Source organism: Dermacentor andersoni, chromosome 7 (assembly GCF_023375885.2).
Source record: "Dermacentor andersoni chromosome 7, qqDerAnde1_hic_scaffold, whole genome shotgun sequence".
Taxonomy (NCBI): domain Eukaryota; kingdom Metazoa; phylum Arthropoda; class Arachnida; order Ixodida; family Ixodidae; genus Dermacentor; species Dermacentor andersoni.
In genome coordinates this window covers 140,144,629-140,165,852 of record NC_092820.1, presented here as the reverse complement: position 1 = coordinate 140,165,852, position 21,224 = coordinate 140,144,629, and the positions used below count along the sequence as shown (strand labels likewise).

Here is a 21,224-nt window from a genome sequence, read left to right as displayed (position 1 = left end):
TTAATTGCGCTATCCTTTGGAATACATTGAAGAAGAAAGGCAATTTCTTTTCCACCCTACATGTGGAAAAACTTGGAATGAATGATTGTTGTCTTCGAAATTACTAACGGACGTTCGTTTTTAAGCTCTGAGGCGGATTTCTATTTGGCATCATTCTTGATTGAAACGTGTTATCACGTAAGTATGTCTAAGTGACTATTATATATATATATATATATATATATATATATATATATATATATATATAGGCTATTGCAGAAATACATTTCTCCACCTCGAGAAGCAATACAAGTCAGACCTTGGCGGCAGATGTTCGCCGCCAAGGTCTGTGATGGTGGCGCTTGCTAACACTCCCAGGGTTCTACTAGGACACATAAATACCCAAGAAAGTGGATGGGAACACGGCGCCGCGGTAGCTCAATTGGTAGAACATCGCACGCGCAATGCGAAGGTTGTAGGTTCGGTTCACACCTGCGGCAAGTTGTTCTTTCATCCACTTTAATTTCCATTAATTTATCGTTTCTTTCTTTCATTTATTAAGCACAAGTAATTTCCCCTATGTTGTCGATGGTGTCAGTGTTTGTTGGCTTCTTATGATATAACAATGCTAAGGTGATACTATTTTGTAATACCAGAAAAACACTTCATCTTTCTTGTCACACAATTGTTTTCGGAGTTGGAAAGATGAACATTATTGGCAATACGCTCTCCTATTCGGTCAAACAACGCGTCTACCTCTACTTTTTAATTATCAATGCCCCTGCTCGCATTTCAGCTTTAGAGTCGATAGCGAGTTATCAAAAACACTAAAATGAAAACAAATTCATTTTTGCACCGATGGTTGCAATAGGCACTTTGAGCAATACCATTTATTTGAAGGCCACCAACGGTACGTTCCAAGTTTACAGAAATTGCAGTGTAATATACACCCAAACAACCTTGTCTACTTAGGTGCTTTTTGGAGCAGTGACTTGTCATGAGGTAGGAAATTGTGTGGCGGATTATGGTGGCATTGTCTATGGGCACTTGATGGTAGGGAAGTACCTGATGACTGAAAGGAAATGGGTGGTACGGGGCTTAAAGTTGGTTGGGTGGCAGTGGCTGGTTGGAATGCATTAGGTGGCATGTTAGCATTAGATGAGTGTAAGGAAGCGGATGACGTGTACGTATTGACTGGTGGAATGGAATTTGGTAGTAAATTATAGACTGGTTGAAAGCCATTGCTTCCTTGGAAGGTGTTCAAATGTTGGATGGTATTAGAAGTTTGAATGACATTGGGAGCTGGGGCGGTATTGGAGTGTTGGATGGTATTAGGTGGTTGAATATTTGGACGACTGGTGCCATTTGGTGGTATCGGCCCCTTGCAGTTCAGGCAAGATTGCTTATCTGGTGGAGAAAAAAGAAAGGACATGATAAACTTTACGGGTAGTTAAAAAACATTTCTAAATTTATAACATATGTTTTCATGTTGCCGAAAAATTCATAATCACTCTTATTTGGTACACCAATCGCAATAACTCGAGATCTTGGGGTATCTCCTATTATTCGTTTCGTGAACTGACGTTATGCTCTCTCAGTTAACTGGAAGGAAATGTGTTTTCAATAAGGTGGTGTAATGATCGAAAAGTCACGTCCATCCAGAAGGCGAATAGTAAAGAAATGGTCAAAATTATATCGATAGGTATCGAGCACAGAACAGTTCACAGGCAATCCTGCGCCTGTCTTCTAATTCGTGAGTATTTAGTGCATTTCATTTATGAAGAAAACAATTGAAGGAGTGGCATGTTGAACATCACCGGGCAAATAAATCGACCCTAACGACTGTCCCGTCTACTCACAGGAAGCTATGCCACATCAAGGTGCCACGAGATATGTTTAAGTGGTGACATTTTTCTGCCTGTTTTCCGCAGTTGTAAATTTTTGTCTTCTTTTTCTTCTTCTTCTTCATCATCATCATCATCATCATCATCATCATCATCATCATCATCATCATCATCATCATCATCATCATCATCATCACCACCCTATCTTATATCCACTGCAGGACAAAAGCCTCTCCCTGCTATCTCCAATTAACCCTGTCCTGCACCAAACGAATCCAACTAGCGCCTGCGAATCTCTTAGGTTCATCACCCTACCAAGCCTTCTGCCGTCCTCGACGGCGTTTCCGTTCTCTTGGAACCCATTGTGCAACCATAATGGTCCACCGGTTATCTAACCTACGCATCCGATGACCTGCCCCAGCTCCATTTGCATCTGTTAATGTCAAATAGAATATTGGCCTTGCCCGTTTGTTCTCGGATCCGCATCGTTCTCTGCCTCTCTCCTAACGTTAAGCCTAACATTCTGCGTTTCATCACTATTTTTGCAGTCCTTAACATGTTTTCGAGTTTCTTTGTCAGTCTCGAAGTTCCTGCTCCTATGTTAGCACCAGTAGAATTCACTGATTGTACATCATCTTCTATTGATAATTGTAGCCACTGCAATGTTTTTTTCTGCAACAATCCCTGGAAAAAGTATTTACCGAAAAATTTAATATGACGCATCCTCTGACGCTCAAGAAATATACAACATTCAATTATCGCGTCACTCGTCTCCACTCAGAGTTCTTTCGAAAAACAATTAGCAGCTCTTAAGCAGTAATCACCATGTTATTAGAATGCAACAGATCTTTCGACGAAAGAAAATTATGATCAAGGGAGCGGGTACTAAAAAGTATAAAAATGTGGCCAATGTACAGGAATTAAAAGCACCAATGTGAAAAGTACGCGGGTACTAGAACCTTTCTGACGTTGTTAGTAGGCTTTAGTGGGAGTGCCTCATAGCACATCTATATTGTGCATTGCCATGGGAGTAGAGAAATCGAAATATAATTTGAACTCATGTGACACTGCCGCAGTGTAATCAGTGCCTTAAAAGTGCAAACTGAGCAACCTAATTGTGATATGTTGGGGGGACCATACAATGATTTACTTTACAATTTTATCATCTCTTTGTGACCCTCTTAGAATAAGATTAGAAGTACTCTCATTCTGATTGCATGATATGTAGAGTAAATAAGTCAAATAAAAACTTCGTTCCGGTTTTAGATAGCTCAGGAAAGCCGTACATCATGCAAGAGCAAAATTTGAAGCTAGGGATTGCTTGGATTTGGGATTGTATTAAATTCAGCAAATATCGACACCTATTGTCACATATATGCTTCATTCCAAAATATAAGTCGGCCACTAATTTGACAGTATGTCAGCCAGGTGACCCAATTATATTCTGGGGTTTTACGGGTCAAAACCACGATATAACTATCAGGCACACGGTAGTGGGGGACTTCGGAATAACTTCGACCACCTCAGGACTTACTATCCACCAACTGAACATTACGTGGGCGTTTATAAATTTCGTCCCTATCGAAGTGCGGCCGCCGCAGCCATGTTCCGATCGTGCGCCTTTGGGCTTAGTAGCACAACGCCATATCCGCTATACCACCGCAGCGGGTGGCATCCAGATGGCTTGAGAGAATCTTGCTGTAATCAGGTTTGGCTACCTACTTCTATATATGCAACCCCTTCGAAGTATTCAATGGTCTCGATCATCTCGACTTGCGGTCAAAAGAAGGGTTTACTTTCGGATGACGAATCTGGCCACGAAAAGCACAATATACGACGAATTGTACACATGGCCTTGCCCAAGACATTTTGATGTGAGCAAACAAAAAAATTAGCAGGGATGCAGAGGCATTACTCTCTCTCGCTTTCTCCACTCAGATGAACCCGATTTACCTCTAGCACGACCGGTGTACTGGATGGCATAATCAAAGAATTCATGTGTATTTTTGTACAGCCAATTTCTAGTTTTTGAGGAAAGTGAGATGACGAATACGTGCAACAAACTCTGCAAGAATGGTGCATAAATATACTAATTATTGCATACGGCATATTGAAAGAATGCCCTGAAGGACGAGATTGTGTTAAAGTAGATTCACTATGTTATGGACCAAAAAGACTGCAAATCAGGACATCTTTCATGCTCCGGTAAGATAAAATCTTTGACCCTAATGCGTGTTCTTGTGCTCAGTGACCATCGAATGACTGTTAGAACTATATAAAAAGCACAGGGTTTGAAAATATGTGTTCATTTGCCGAACTCTCATTGAAAAATGTTTAAGTAAAAAGATTCCCTTGAAGCCGGTGCAAAAATTATCACATGGTTAGCAAAGGTTTCGGTGAAAATAATGTTTAATTCAATGGAGAATTTCCGACGGCAGCAATAAATTCTCGTGAAGCGTTGTCACCGATGGTGTAATCTGTATTAACGATTACCAAATTGTGATGACATCTTAGGGCGAGGACTGAAAGAAAATGTAATCCAAGGTAAGAAAAAGTGAGGAAGTAGGAGTCAAACAATAATATTATGATTCTCTTGTTTAATGACTGCCGTGGATTCGTGTGCAATAAAGTTGTACCTGAATTTTATTCCTGACAGGTTTTTGCGTGAAAGTACTGAAGCATACAAAAGGTTTTGAGAGCCGAATGTGACAAAAGTTGTCAAGGAACGGCGCTGGATTCTGGACTGTAATAATTTTTTTGGGCAGCCTGCGTTATTGTGCATCAGCTTTTGGCGCGAAATTTGATCACATATTTGCAACAAGCTCCCTAATCGAAGAACTTATCCCCCTGAAAACATAAAGTTGATGTTCTCTAAATGTAAAAAACTGTTCCGGGGGCAGCACGTTAGATGTGCAACGACAATTCGAAAGTACACAATACTGCTGCCATAGACCTTAAGAAAAGAGGTCTTCAAAGGTGTCCTCGAGCTATGGAAAAAGACGTGGGACCAGTGTGTTGGGTTTATAGTGGAGCAGTTTGAAGATAGTCACATTAATATATCTGAAAGGTTATGTTATTTTATGGTAAAACGCGCTGCGCGAAGTTATAGGATAGACCTCTTGTAAGAATCTGTAGTAAGAATAAAGTGATTGGGGGGGCGGGAGCTCCGACGATGTGTTTGGTTGCTTTTGCTGTGAATTTACAATATAATGCGTTTAAAAAGGCGTCGCTTAAGCCTGCAAAAAATGTGGTTAGTTCAGGTGAGCTTTTCTGTTAGGTTATTTTAAGGTCCCGAACTTTTAATGATGGTAGTTCTACATCTGTTAACCGCCTCCTTCGCGGACACCCAGTTTAAAAAAAATTCGTGGAGCATTCATGAAGACCCTGTCAAAGATGCTCAGGAGAAACAAGTACCAGCCAATCACGCCAGACTAACCTTCTTTGTAGCGGTAGAACAAACACTAATTATAGTAAAATAAACACGGGCGAACTTACAACTGCATCTCCACAGGCAAACTTCCTGAGAAATGAAGCCGTTCGCATTTTTTCCGCACCATCCAGGGTCAAATTTCAGACAGGTGTCTTGCACCTCATCGAAGTACCATTTTGTGTTGAGGTTAAAACAAAGTTTTGTATCCGGCTTCGCACTGCAGATGGGCCTTGGTTTTTTGAACACTGAAAGGAATGAGTTCATATGAATATTTTTTTTGTACAGCACCCGAATTACCAAGAGGAGGTGGTTATCTGGTTGAAAAACAAGAAACCCTTATTACTATAGGAAGCAGCACTAAGAGTATTACTACTCCTTCATTTTTAGGTTCTTGTTATCATTAACGCTTTGCCTTGGCACTCGAATTATCACTATCCAACTAGTCTAACTGTAAGTTATTTTCGTCCTTTATTACAAAATGTATACTGACGAACCTTGTTGAGCTATATAACGATTGTCATGATGTGCTGGAGAAATGAAGTACAAACTCCTCAATGACTATCAATACTGTACGAGTCGCATCATGTCCGGTATTGTATAAAAAGCTATATTACATATTTTTGAAATAAATTAAGATTTCTACGTCAACGTCCCCATATTCAACTTACAGCATGAACAAAATTAAAACAGCTTGAGAAGTTCGGTAGTACTGCAAACTAGAAAATACTTACAATCGCAAGTGCTGAGCATCCTTCACCACCCTGAGAGTGGCAAAAGAATATTTCTAATATGAACATTTCAATACTGTAAATAATGATAATATTTGTTTTGGCCTGTCTTCAACGGGGTCGTGTTAAGGCTTTTCTCTGTTATGGGTGCCAAAATGAGCGCATGATGATGACAGAAATAAGTTAGGACTAAGTTTTACAGCAAAGGGTACAACTTTGTGAAAGGTTTTATAAGGAACACGGGAGACAATTGCCGGACCAATCAGTTAAGAGGAAGCTTTAGCTCGGGTGCTCCTATCTAAATGCACGTGAAAGGAGAATTCGTTTTTCTCAGTAACCGATGCACACAATTTGATTATGTTTGTTGCATTTAAAAGACAAACTTAAAATCTAGTGATTGTTGCTTTTGAATTCTCATTTCAGGTTCTCAATATTTTATAAAAAGTTGTCAAAAATTGAAAATTTTCAGAAAACGAAATTATAAAGTTACATCTCTATAACTCAGCAACGAAAAAGGATGATACAATTCTGTGAGTTGCATCTGGTAGTACATATAAATCGGACAACATTGATGTGTTACACATGAATCTAAAAACAATGTAATATGGAAATACAGCTTTTGCAGAACCCTTCTAAACAAGGTAACAAATTCACATAAGGTATAACATGACGTATCGAATTTGTCCTATTTGAATGATGTATCGGATGCCCTTGATAGAACCACGATAACTGCTCTTGATGCAGAGCTATGAATTTGTAAACTTCGCGCTTCTATTTTTTCAAGCTTTCGAACTTTTGAAAATATTTTTAACAACATTCAAGACCTCAATCGGAAATCCCCTTCCATAAGTCGCTAGAATTTAACTTTCTCTCCAATGCTAGAAATTTCATTAAAATCGGTCCAGGGGTTATCTCAGAAAAACGTTTTTGCGTTTTACATGTATTTGAATAGGCGGCGTCGGAGTTGGGCTCGAGCTAATGTTTCCTCTTAATCACGTGGGGCACAATCTTTAACATGTGTCTGTAACACATATTTGCAGATGTTCGTTCCTCTTGTGTTGAGTTGCCAGTCCCTCGATGTCAACTAGCCATCTGTAACAATAACTGTTCACCACACAATTATTTTTGAAGAAATATTACTCTTTGAAACAAACAAATCTGCTGCAGACAGGTCGTTGTTACCAGTCGCACAAAAACGCTGAGCCTCTGGTGTCGCAATGTGCAACGCACTGCCGGTTACACGATATTGCAGACGGGACATTTACGCTTAAAAGAGTTCGCACTCTTTGGGGCTTATCTTGTCCCAAAACAGTAATCACCATTTGCTTTGTTAGAGTTTCCCTTCTTGAACAATCTGCGCTCGCTACTTTACTGTCGAGAATGCTATGTCACGCAGATAACGCGCATGCCGTTCGTGATCGTGAAGTACCTGATTCTAAGCGGTGAAGAAAGGAAACGCAAGCAAGGCTTACGACAATAATTGTTCAGGAACAAGATATGCCCGAAAGGGTGCTAACTTTTCTTAGAGTGAGACTAACAGAAGGCAGCTTGAGAGCTAATTAGCTGAGAGTTGCAGGGCTACCCCCTCGTGCAAATGGACATTTGCGAGGCTTCGTGGATTCGTTATTTATGTCCTAAAATGCTGTCGATTATCCACAAGTTTATATAACTTAAGTGAACTTAAGAAGTGATCTCAAATTACCCAGGTATCCCGGTGGGTTATTCCGATTCTTACGCCCGCAAATGTCCTAATATCTTTCCATCACGAAATCAGCTGCCATCCTCGTCAGAATATCCCTTTCCTTGTCACCATGCAATTCGTTCTATTACATTGACTGCCAGTTTTTTCCTCTGGCTTTACTTGTCATGCCCACCTCTACTTATTATCACGGGGAGTTGTATTATCTGAACGTCTTTTTCTCTCTCTATGCAGCAGCACTCAATTCGGGCATCTTCATGTTATGTGCCTAAATTTTTGTTGCGTAGCTCCTTCCTATCTGACGGCAGTATTATGCTGCAAGTGTCCCTACCCCGGATTAGCACTGATATAATGCAATAATTGCACACTGTAATTTCTTGGCAGCAAACGAATAGTAACATTTTAGTAGTCTTAACGGCAACATTATGCTGTAACCGGTGTGTTTGACGAACCCCTTTAACAAAATTATGCCGTATTAAGAGAAGCCCATTCAGTCAATGCTCGAGGAAAATTTCAGCAACTTAAGGCATCTTCTATTTTCTACTAGAACATAAACAGCCTAAATGCGTCTGATGTCTCCGCGGTTGCCCATTTACATTCAAGGAAAACAGCGCATCGCTCGCGCTTTGATCTCTGATCGCATATACATAACAAAACAGGCTACTATGCTTGCTCCATTATTCAGCACAAAGCATATCTTACAGTCTGCTCCAAACTTTAGCTGTTATCGCGCACGGAGATAGCTCAGTAGGGAAGCCTGTCTATGTGAAACTCCTTGTAAAATAAGAATGAAGTCTTCACTACATGCGTTTTATACAAATAAATATATTCCAAAAAGCTATGGTAACAGGTAGTGAGTTTTATGAAAAGCCAGTGCTTGAGGGTCGATCTTAACTTGCATGTGCTTTATTGACACGTAGCGATTGCAGAAGAAATCGTCAGTAGTGGCAGCTGAAATTGTTTTTTTAAAGGGCAGACTTCGCTTAGCAACCGGCATTTGGAGGAGATCAAAGATAGCCCGGTGAACCATGGCCATGGCGCTGTGTTTGTACTGTTCCTCAGGTGTTTAGGCCTATTGTGATGTTGCGCTTCAAGAAGGGATGTTTGCCGAGTCGCCTTCAATAATAACAGAAAATGTGTGCCGATAAGATGGCCTTTCCAGGGTATATTCATATTGATGATTTTGTGAAATAATTTGAGCATCTAAAGCACAATAGCGGTGATAAACTTTCTATTTGGGTTCCCTTCCTGAAATTAAGTTCCTATACTCACGAAAGTAAGCACAAGCTTACTTTCTTGGTGCTCGCTCACTGAGCAAAAAGGAACCAGTACTCACTTTGACACACTTCTTGGCATTTCACTTCAGTCTCGAACCTGTTGCTGTTGCTACCGCAGAGGCCACGCTCGAACATTTTACAAAACTTGAGCTTTCTGTCATAATACCAAGCTCGACGCGTTTCTCCACAGTTGCCAAGAAGGGGTTTTTGCAAGCAAACCGGTGGTTTCTTCCGACCTAGATATGAAAAATTCACACAAAGGCGTTTGCCTTCAAGGTAATGTGAAGAATAGGTTTCTCTGGGGGGGGGGGGGGGGGGGAGGTGGGCTTCAGGAAACAAAGATATTGAGTGAGAACTGGCCTTGTCACAAAATATTATCCTGGAAATGTTCGTGAAAAACGCGCTATCACTGCTAGACCTCCTCGGTGGTGGCCGTTTTCACTGCGGAAGTAATAGATACTAGCTTCTCAAACTCGTTTTCCTGAATATTGAACCAGGAAAGGAACTGATCATGCAGGCATGACTGGCTTCTTTCGCATGACGCTTGTAAAGTAAATCCTTTTTTGTTTCAAATAAGCAAAAACAACAATTTATCTCAGAGAGAGAGAGAGAGAGAAAATAATGCAGAGAAAGGCAGGGAGGTTAACCAGAGGTAGTTCCGGTTGGCTACCCTACGCAGGGGGAAGGGTTAAGGGGGATAAAAAGAGAAACAGAGCGGAAGGGGGAGATAGACAGAAGGGGAGACAAGCATGAACAAAGCGCGTACACTACAGAGCGGTAGGGGGCGGCATTCTTAAAAAATGTAATTATGGGGTTTTACGTGCCAAAACCACTTTCTGATTATGAGGCACGCCGTAGTGGAGGACTCCGGAAATTTCGATCACCTGGGGTTCTTTAACGTGCACCTAAATCTAAGTACACGGGTGTTTTCGCATTTCGCCCCCATCTAAATGCGGCCGCCGTGGTCGGGATTCGATTCCGCGACCTCATGCTCAGCAGCCCAACACCATAGCCACTGAGCAACCAAGGCGGGTTAGGCGGCATTCTTAGAGTCTGTCGTGAAGCCCCGTGGACCGCAAGAACCTTCATAGTGCGAGTAAGGCCTTCAACGCGGATGTTCTTTCGGAGCATTGGCCTAAAGCTTTTAGTTCTGAAAGTGGACGATTGTCCAACTGGTCCATTACTCTACACATCACTTGTCTCGGAGCACTATATCACGGGCAGACACAGATACTATGTGCGAGCGTCTCGTCGATGTTACATGTGTCGCACGTGGGGCTCTTGGCCATTCCAATGATGAAAGCATATGAGTTCGTAAAGGCAACGCCTAGCCACAGACGGTAGAGCATGGTCTGTTCACGTCATGGCCACCCAGGTGGGAGGTGCATCCGTATGTCCGGAGACAACGAACGCAACCGACACATGGTGAAAACATTTGAGTCCCAAAGGGGCAAAGTACGCTCACGGGACCTCAATCGCAGCTCAGCCGCAGCGTCTGTTCGCGAAACAACAGACGCCGAGGTATGTGAGGTATATGGCCCATCAATTTCTGTGGGCCATTGGCACATCTTTGCTGTGTTTCGATAAACTATGACCGAGCACAGGCAATTCGAGCGAAATTCTTTGCTGTTCGTCAATAGGAAGAACAGTAGAACACATTTTTCATAAGTGCACTTCTTAAGTGCCCATGGCTAAAGTAGTGCTACCCACTGAATTTTTAAACACTGAATGGCACTCCATTCGCATACAGTCCACATACGTAATTTTTGTACCACGCGCCTGACAACCATATTTTAATATATCTACGTCACAAAAAACAGGGCATCAGATTGAATACATTCTAACTCCATTTCCTTACGCACCTCTTACCTAAATAAAAAGTGGAGACCAGAAAAAAATACAGCCTGAATTTCAGAATGTCAGTCTGCCTGAGCGCATCGTAAACTTTATGGAAAAGGAGAATACAAATGGATAAAAATGGTTCGGAGCTCTCGTGTAGTGCTACTCTACACTGGTAAACATCTAGGGTAAAATTCAGAAAGATTGTCGTTCGTAACTGCTTCTTTCCATTCGTTAGCTGTCTTGGATAATATATATGTTCAGCATCAGGTTAGGCTGGACTCAGTTCTTGCGAACAATTTTAGTGTAAAGGCGTTTTGGGAATATGGGCAGTTATTCTTTTTTATTTTTCTGAACCACGCATTCCGATTTTCGATAACAAAGGATAACTGCCCGTAGGTTTCAGCGTGTTCAGGTAGGGTGAATTGCATGTGATTTTCGCGGTGGCCTACCACTTTCCTTAACATTTTTTTTTATTGAAACAACACTGGACATAAATTCATTGGATTTATGTCCAACTTATGACAAGAGTTGAGGGTATTAGTACTACCGGAAAGTACTGAAATTGCAAGCATAATTCACAGAAGGGGCATTAACAAGGCTTAGAATGTTTCTGTGCAGGTTGTTTACTCAAATTCTCCATGGAATCTTTTAGGTCAGAGAAAAGGAGAGCGGGGGTAAGTTGGTGGGAGGATGGTGTTGGGCAAGGTTGTTTGTGCTCATAAGAGCAACAGGGCGAACTGCGTAGTATATAAGTTCGTTCACATTGCAACGTAGTGGCCGTCCTCTCTCAGCACTACTCGAAGGAAGTGTACAAGATACAGCTAACAATATTCACGCATTCAAAAAAAAAACGTTATTTCATAAGCAAGACAGCATAGCTGTTACCTCCGTTAGTCAATACATATTGTAGTTAGAGCAGCGGATTTTGAAGTTGAACGCCAACATACCTGTGCAATCCCTGTGAGCTAATTTTAAGGTGGGTACTACACAGCTGCGAGAAATGAGTCCATATAGTTGCTTTTCAACGGAATGTAGAAATAGCCCAGTTCGCACGTGTCTGAGCTACATTGCAGCCAAGCTCACTACGCCTACATGAAAAAGAACCCATTTTAAGATTGCACAGCTACTGCAGTTATCAAAGCTAGTAAGCTCAGTTTCCGACAGTCTGAGAAGCGAATTTCTTAGAGGAAACTTTGGTACATCAGCTGTACATGCATGACAAATGGCAGAATAACGAAGCGAATAATCTTAAGCTTTTGTTAAGCTTCTTCTTCAATTTTAGTCACTTTGTAACGCGCCTCAACAACAGTTAATTATCAAAACGTATGGCCGTGGGGTCGGCGGCGTTCCTCGGATACACATGATTGAAATGCCGCTTATTTTTGTGCTATGATAAGCAACCGATCAGGCACACTGAATGAAGTTGTATGACTACCAGGAGTTTCCCACGCGGTTGCATTATGACTGCAATAAATACTCACCCATGCACTTAGCAGTGCATTTGTTTACCGTCGGGAATATGTTGCAGCCGCCGGCACAAGAGCCGATTGGGAGCATATGGCAGCTGTTAGTTCCAGAATCGTAGTACCATGACTGATTTAACGGCCTGCAGATACCTAACATTGGTGGCTTTCGGCAAAATTCTGGCTGTACTCCAGGAGCAGCTGAAAAGTTAACGAAGGGGTTAGCAGTTCAAGCAGGCCATTTTTTTAGGAGTGTACCACTAAATTGTTCGATTCTCGCCTGCTATGATGTCCAGAGGCATTGTTCCCGTGAAAAGATTGAAGGAAGATTGAAGAAGTGTACCGTATGCAGTTCAATAAATCCGTACATTTTGCTTATCCTTTCCGCATATATTTACGGCACTGATGAGGATTGCATTTTGCTTCGGTTTATTGCACGAGATAAGGTATAACACAGCCGTTTTATTTGGCAAGCGAAGCTCGTTCTTTTCTGCTAAATGCAAGATATGTCAGGTGCAGCCTTCACGTATATGTTTCCAAATTTGCTTTCAGCTAGTTTTTAATGAGTACGATTATGCACGTAGACGCTCTTCCGGTAAAGGGGCACATATTACCGGCATTCCACGTTATCTCCCAGTGATCTCTAAACCTAAAATCATGAGCACATTACGGAAAAAACGTTGGTAATAATTTCTAGCGCATCTGATTCCGAGCTAAACACGTCTAACTTTGTAGCAGTAGGAGGCTTGTTTGACAAGACGGCTTGTACACGAGAAGTAAAAACGACCTCTACCCATCGTACCACTGTGACTCTGCTCGTCTGTCGTAGATTTAGCAAAGAACTAGTGACCTTAAAAGACGAGTAGAATGTCGCTTAAGAAACCGATGCACAAACCTATAACGGCCATTTTCGGCATTGTTAAATTATGTCCTCAGCGCTGTTTCCTGCTAAATTTATCAAACAGCCCATTCGAACACATGCTATGTTGCAAAAGACATTTACTTGAAGGCGCACTTCTGCATTTTTTCGATGTCAATTCCTTGCTTCGACTCATCAATGGCACGCAACAATATGCTCGCCACCGCTCAATATAGAAGTTGTCTCTATAGGTACTCGCTCAAGGGCTATTACTTGGCATCGGTAATCTCAGTACGCTTTGGAAGAGTGTACGGTAGCCACAGCTAATGAATTTGTACTGAATTACTAAACGCGATAGTATAGTCATTGACTTCTTGCTGTTATATTAAGACAAATATCATTATCGTTTCATCCTTAAAGCAGAGTAGTTCTTATTCCAGCACGGAAAATATGTGTGCTTGCTATAGTGAGTTATAAAGAAGACATTTATTTTATTATGGACGAATTTGGTTACGATGAGCAATAAGGAGATTATGACAACGTCTTGCATTGGTTTGTTGACAAAGAAGACAGCAAAAACACACTGCTCTACAGCTGCCCAGAAGGACGTACGTTATATTTGCGGGTTTTGCGGGCTTTCATAACACAAAGCACCGGTGTTACGTGAAAAAAAAAATCGAAAACTAAAAAAAATAATCGTCAAACATTACTGCCCCATGAAACGCGGTAGTTCTAAAGCGAGTAATAGGGAAATGGTGTTTAGATATCTATTGTGCACTCACCATGTAGACAAAACTGGGCATGAATGTGCAAAGAACAAAAACATTTGTGAGCAATATTGGCTTGAATTATTTCAGTAGATGACCTAATTCCATTAGGTGAGTGGTCAGATTTACAGTGAACTCTAGAGACACTAATGAGTACTTCTTAATTTCTCTTCCGTTTGTGACCAAATATTTGCTGCATGAGAAAAACGTTGGCCTGTAGGAGCCTTACCTCGTTTGCTACAGCAGGTTTTCGAAGGCCTTTGATAACTCACTGAAGCCACGAAGCCAATGCCAAAATTTTTGTTCTGGTATTTCAGCGGGAACAAGTTTCGTTATGTTTATCAATACCACATATTGTCCAATCTATTCGTTTGACATTAGACGTGCCAAGTACTACACAAAAATTTTGACAAGGAGGACAGAGGTTTCAGAAATACGACTGATGGAGAGCAGTCTTCCCAAAATATTCAGCAACGAGGTGATGATTGTGTTGAGAGTGGGATGGATGATCACGTACCTTGAACGCGCATTACAGCGATGAGAACAAGTACACCGCATATCTGCTTCATCATTACGAATCTCAGCCACCAATGAGGCAGAAAAATGAAAGCTTGCACCCGGCGCTTTACATTTCCACTGTTTTACTTCCGTATACACTTCTTAGAGTAACGGCCTTGAAGAATTTATTTCTCCCACAAGACGCTTTCACTGGCTCACAAAACAATCCGGCTTGATGAACAATAGATGTTCCGCACAGCTTTACAAGATGACATATTTTGTATACTGGGACGTATTTGTTTTGTAAACGAAGGTCGCAGAGATTACCTTTGTCTGAATGTCGTTCGCGTCATAAAAAGAACATTTGAAGCTATTTTTAAAAAAACGTCAAAATAGCATTGAAAACCTTGAGGCACTGACGGGGATATTATAAAATATGTGACTTGATGTAACCTACGCATTTAGGTCGTCGATTATCAACAGCTTAGGTTGTTGTGAGTAGCAAGATGGTTTCACGGATACAAAGACCCTACATACTCTCGACGCTAATGAATATATGGCAGAAAAGAGAAGCAGGCATGTTTTAATGACAGTCAACATAACAGGAAGAATAACTACCAATGCAGCTGCCGCATGTTCCTTTCAGGCGATCACGTGACGCTGGACGTATAGCGTCACCGGTGCCGATCTTCCTTAACCAGTGCACTGTTTAGTGTGGCTTCAGTGGGACACTTGAACAAAGATGCGCTAGTCATTGGTAGCCAGAGCTGAGCTGGTTCATTTAGATTCGTTTGTTTTTTATGTATTTCTTGCCAGTTGTGCGCAGCTGGCAGTGTAGACACGCTTCCCGATTATCGCATTTCATAATGAGATTTTGCACTCGTTTAGGCAATTTTGTTGTCTTGCGTTGTTCCTGGGTCCCGCTCTTTTCGTCGCTGGTTTCACAATGTCTTTGGCGTATGCAGGCGTTGTCCTGGAGCGGTGAAGATTTTCAACAAAGATTCACAGTTCTTAGTAACGCCTGTCCAATCTGTCTCGTGTTGCTTTGTTCCGTCCATTGCGCTTCAACGTAGTCAGATATGCATCAGCAAGTGGCCCAAAATTCTACTCTTCTAAAGTTCGCGTAACATAATTTGAGGCTCTCCTATGGTGATTTATTCAACACACGAAAGAGACACATGCACATTCTTATTCAGTGAAGCTGATGAGTAAATGCTCATGTTTAATAAGACAATATGCTTGAGATAATTTTGTTGGCGGCACTGTGAATACTAAAGAAACTGAATTTTCAATGCAGCCATTGCATTTTTTTTTTTTGCAGAAAGGCATGAAGGTAAGTTTTCGTGTAGTTAATATTTAAACGCATGTGAGATGCAGAATGCCTAGGTTATCTGTCAGTTCTTAAAGCACGCTTGTGGCGTGCTGGGTACGCCACAACTGCGTGAACATCTCCATGTCCTGAGGATTTTCTTTCGGTTGTTTATAATGAGCAAATTGCATTGCTATTGATTTATTTCGTACCCTTTTCTACGTGATCAGGTGTCTTGGGGCGCACAACAGGTAGTCTACGAGAGAGAGCCCTGTCCAGCAATGTAAGCTTCCCTCTATAAATATTTAAGATCGTCGTGGGAATGCACTTCTACGGGCCTAATAAATGTTTGTAAGACAAAAACTTGAAGAATGAAAACGGCTACAAGCCTAAGAAAACTGCGTTGTACGTAGAGAAGTGTGCACGTGAGAAATTCGTCACCGCAATCTGTGCTCACGTTGGCGCTTTTCCTTGCATTTGCTCAGATTTGTGAAAGAGCTGCTACCACGGATGCAAAACGCCGGTATGGGCAGCAAGGTGCAGTACCTGGTTCTAATGTTAAAATACCAGGTGGTAATAACTGGCGGCTTCTTGCGATTTGCTGATGTGTCGCAGCGTGTAAATGCAAAAATATCACGGTGCGTTACATTTCATTGAACTCTAAACTGGAGCCGCTGAATATAATGCGGTATTCGATGAGAAGGTCAGTGTGCTTTAGATATACCTATCAACGGACACTGTGCTTTCTGCTTTATTTTGGAATTTCTTTAGTGTTTCGAAAACAATTGAACCTGCTCCCGCATTGTTTGCGGCCAGCATAGAAGAGTTATCAGCGCCCGTTTGCTGGTACTTCCATTCGGAGCATATGCAAGCTACATGCAAATATCTTCGGTGAGAAAATCACCAGCGACAAACACCAGGGAAGAGGCAACGAAAGTTTTGTTTTACAGTGAAATGACCACTAGCTAGAGCCTTTGACTGCCACTCTGTAAGACCGAACATGAAATCTAGGTGTGGCCGCGCACACGTTTTTCTTTACTTAATTATTTATTGCTTCAAAAAGTTCTGTCACTGCAACTGGTTTATTTATTTATTTTTATTTGCTTGACAGTACTGTAGACTCAAATTGGAGTCCAAGCAGGAGTGGGCGCAGGAACATAATCAAAACAAAAGTACAAAAGAAAGGCAAAGAACGAAAAACCATGTATTTACACTTTTCAAACAGGCAATAAAATCCACTACATCCTTAGAGTTAACAACACTCTGTGGTAGCCGATTCCAATGGGAAAGAGTATTAGGGAACAGGAATATTTAAATGAATCGGTAGAAACCCGATAGCCTTGTAAAAATTTTCTGTGGTTAAAGCGAGTGTTTGCTTGTGGCACAGGGATGAGGGAGCGAGCATTGTCAACCTGCGTCTTATTATTGCACAACAAGTATAAGAACTTAGGCCTGTGTTCTGTGCGTCTTGATCGGAGAGTCTCAAGGTCTAGCGCATTAATCATATCTGTCACGCTGTCTGTCCCTCTGTATCTGACAACAATATGTTTTCTTCTAAGTACTGAATCAATTTCCTGCAACCGCTGGGTTCCAGTAGCTCAGAACTAACTGAAGTTGAATATATCGGCCGGTAATATTGGATACCGTTGAATGATCACTTGCTCTAAAGATAGGGACAACCCGCGCATTTTTGCACTCGTGAGACAATGAAGAGCCCGACAAAGAAGCAGTAAAAATTAGATGTAGATATGATATCCACTCCGCATAGCGGCATAGGAATGCTGTAGGGATACTGTCTGGCAACTACCTTTTTCTCGTCCAGGTTTAGGAGTAAATTAAAAATGCCTTCTTTAGACGCAACTACGTTACGCGGTGTTGACTGGAACCCCTCTGGAACAGAAGCAACACTCTCATCTTTAGGTTCAAACACTGAGTGGAAGTACTTATTAAATTCATTGCCTACGTGTTTAAAATTTGTAACTTGTGCCCCATGAACACATAAAAAATTTCTTTGACCTGTTTTGATTTATAAAGCTCCAAACTTTTCTTCGTGCCTGTTAACGTTCATTTCCTGTTGCTTGCTATTATATTCCTTATTATATGCTTCCTTATTATATGCTACTGTTGCCTTGAGATGTCAATTATCATAACTATTCTTGTACAGGAGGTCCCGATACAGTCTTTGACTATTGGACCTTCTCCTGCATACTAAACACTTGTAATTTGACCCAACTTGTAACAATAAATTCTGATTCTGATTCTGAGGCCATCCTTGCCAGGAGCGGGCATCAAATGACTAATTATATAGCCCATAACGTTCAACGCTCTAAATAAATATTAGCTGCACATGGTTAGATCTAATTCCGGACGTGGCATCCTAAACATTTATCTCAAGATAGAGTTCGGCAGAACGTAATCCGATAAGGCTGTAGCTAGTTCTTCGGGCATTTTTGTCTATCCAAATTACCTGAATGACGGAAAAGATGTCGAAGGACAGTGAGAATGAAAGCGGATATGAAGGAGGACTTGCGCTGTTACTTTCGTCCTTTGTGTATATTTACGAACATAATTATTATGAACAAACGCCACGTTCAGGGCATATAAAGTTGTACAACACAGTCAAGTGGAAAGGGAACCTTCAAGACAGATGCACACTAAGTCGACATTGAAGTTAGGTGATCAAAGCTAGCAGCATTATCCGCTACACCCAGAAACTATCAGTACTGACCTGAAGCTAACACTGCAAAATGTACGTCGGCTAATGTTGATCGAATGAGAGCTCAGTGTTTAGACGTGTCCAAACTGAGCAAAATATCTGCGTGTCACAATCTACAGGGTTTGAAATTGACAAGGCGTTAGGTGTTTCCTGAAAGCGAGAGCTCTCAGATACGATGTTCAAAATACAAAGGCTACAGCTACAAAGCCTCTAAGATACAATGCAATAGCGCAGCCGCACCAATGCATAAATGATCTGAATAACTATTGTGGGAAATTATCCTACAAAACGGCCCCGTTCAGTGAAGGCACGACCGCCGTAAGTGATGATGCCTCCCGGTTAACTCTTCCTCCAAGTATTCAAACTGCTGAATTTCATGCTAATGAAGCTATTGAATTTCATGCTATTGAAACCTTTCACTTCGGGAACGCGGGTGACGCGTAAGCGTACGGGTGCTATAGCGCACACAACGCTATCGAACCCCGGTACTAATAGATGCGTACGCTGTCCGCATCGCAGATCGGTTTGCGCGATTGGTCGATCGAGGCACTTTGCGTGCATTCGCAGTCGGAAAAACACTTATGTAGCACGTACTGAGCCACAGAAACCTTTATCGGGAGCTTTTCTCATGTTGGCCTACATCTTTCCCATTACGCTTTTCAATCTAACTGTAATATATAAGATGTTCATTATTTCCAAATAATCAAATATTTTATTAGCCGGAACGCAAGAAAGGATCTGAGTAGCTCCAAGTGATGGCAAACATTACCTTGGTTCTGTTCTTCTAAGTGGTATTTGCATATTTTTGAAATCTTGGTGCGTGACAGTTGGGACAGCCTGTATAGCTGCTCCATCATTATATGTATAGGGTGCGGTATACATATAAGTGAACAACGAAGTACAAGAATGGAACCTCTGTCCCATGGGAATACATATCAATGTTGTCGCTATATTGTTTTTATAGGGACACTGCATAATGTACATTGTTAGAGAAGGCGCCATCACTGGCCAAGAAAGCAGTCCTGTTTGTTGCAGGGTCTCTATGCAGCGTTTCATAAACAATAATTTCACGAGAAATTGCAGAACAGTACGTTTCGGGTGTCACGCAATGTAGTTCGTTTGTAAACTTAGTTTCTTAATGTAGACGTCATTTTATGCTTTATAGCACAAAAGTAACTGGAACGCCAATGTATTTCCCCTCAAAGCTCAAGATACATAATCATGAAACTGGTGTCATCCTGAGAATTCGTTTCAAGTGGATCCACTTTGCAGACTCACCTTGTAGAACTTGTAAATTTCAATATGTGCAATAAGGTAATTAGTAGAAAACGAATTAGTGAATTTTTAATAATTAGTCGATTATGCATTTCAATGTTTTGTGCAAGTAGTGTCCGTCTCTTCGAGTAGACCAGCTCATGGAATAGAATTGTGCTGTGCTGTCTGCCACGGGAATTTTTTTTATAATTTTGAACCTTTAAAAAAAAACCCTATGATGACCTGAGGCTGTTATATGCAGCGGGCAAATTTAGCGCACTCGTGGACCTTGGGCTCCTTAGAACGCCGATGAACTAGCGGTAAAGCAAACATACCTTTGGCATAAAAAATCAGTTTTGCGTTTTTTGAAACAGCTGCAAGCGTTCTTTCTGCTGGCCTGCAGGCACGAGAAAGAACGTTTTTATTAGGTACATTTAAACCCAACATATTTCATAGCAGGCTACAGTAAAACAGCATGCTTCCTGTAGCCGACTTGACAAAATGCTTACGATAAGTTTGAAAACGAGCATAGCCACTAGCCATAGCCATAGCAGAGACTACAGCCAGCACATTAGAATTTTGCTGTGGAACATGGTTGAATTGATGGACAATTTGGAAAAAAATGAAATGGTATGAACACATGGACAACAGAATTGTCTGAAAATACATTCAGGAGAAGTCAAGCGGGATGGTAGCATCCAGAAATGTATATTGCTGGTATTTACAATCTCCGATTCTCATTGTTAAAAAGGCAGTGCATGATGCTGCGATTAAAATTTGCTGCAATTTTAGCAAAAGTATCACTAATAGTAAAATTGAGAACATTGCGCTCGGAATGGTATAGATGAGCCGCGGTTATGCGCCCATCAGGAGTCAAGTACACAGAAAGGTCAGGCGCCCCTTGAAAATCAATTTAGGTTAACTGCGCTCGGGATCTTTATTGCAGTGCCGAAGTTGCTATAGCGCTTGTTCCTTTGCATAAAAGCTATTCAGCCTCCCCTTATGTTGGCATCAGTGAATTAGCAGCATCGTATATAAGGATGGTCCAAATATCTGTATTACTATCAAGATCCTAACACCGATTATATGAGAATAGACATTGACTACGAAACTTCTAAATACGCATCGAGAAGCAGACGAAAGCTCCACGACGGTACTTGCTGGCGTCTCGTATTATGTTTTGGGACATCGGGTCAGAAACTGACTGCCTATAATTACAGAGCCCTTTATTACAAAACGCTCTTTTTGCCTTAAAACACAATAAAATAAACTATGCGTCAAGAAGTAACAAAAGCAGCAAAAAGCATATGCAAAAATTACGCTTTGTCGTGAACAGAGCAACAAGGTTCTTGAGAAGTCCTAAACTATGCAAGTTATTGTGCTCACGAACATCTCTTGGTGGCCTGACATTTTGTGGCTGCAAGTGATACGTCACCGCTTGTGCTGCAGACAAGGTTGGTCAACCTGAGCTATTGCAATCCAGTTTTTTGACCCCAGCGATCGTGCAAGTGTTGTTGCATTCTCTGTGTTTATGTCATTGTCATATCAGGCTGCAGGAA

At 41.4% G+C, this 21,224-nt stretch overlaps 1 long non-coding RNA gene across 1 annotated transcript; it reads right to left on the bottom strand.

Moving 5' to 3' along the window:
* Positions 1-873: 873 nt before the first annotated feature.
* On the bottom strand, positions 874-9,241 carry LOC129385339 (uncharacterized). The gene is made up of 3 exons (XR_011895838.1): positions 9,017-9,241; positions 5,319-5,498; positions 874-1,386 (listed from the first exon to the last, which is right to left on the bottom strand). It is a non-coding gene; the product is annotated as an uncharacterized lncRNA (long non-coding RNA).
* Positions 9,242-21,224: the final 11,983 nt, after the last annotated feature.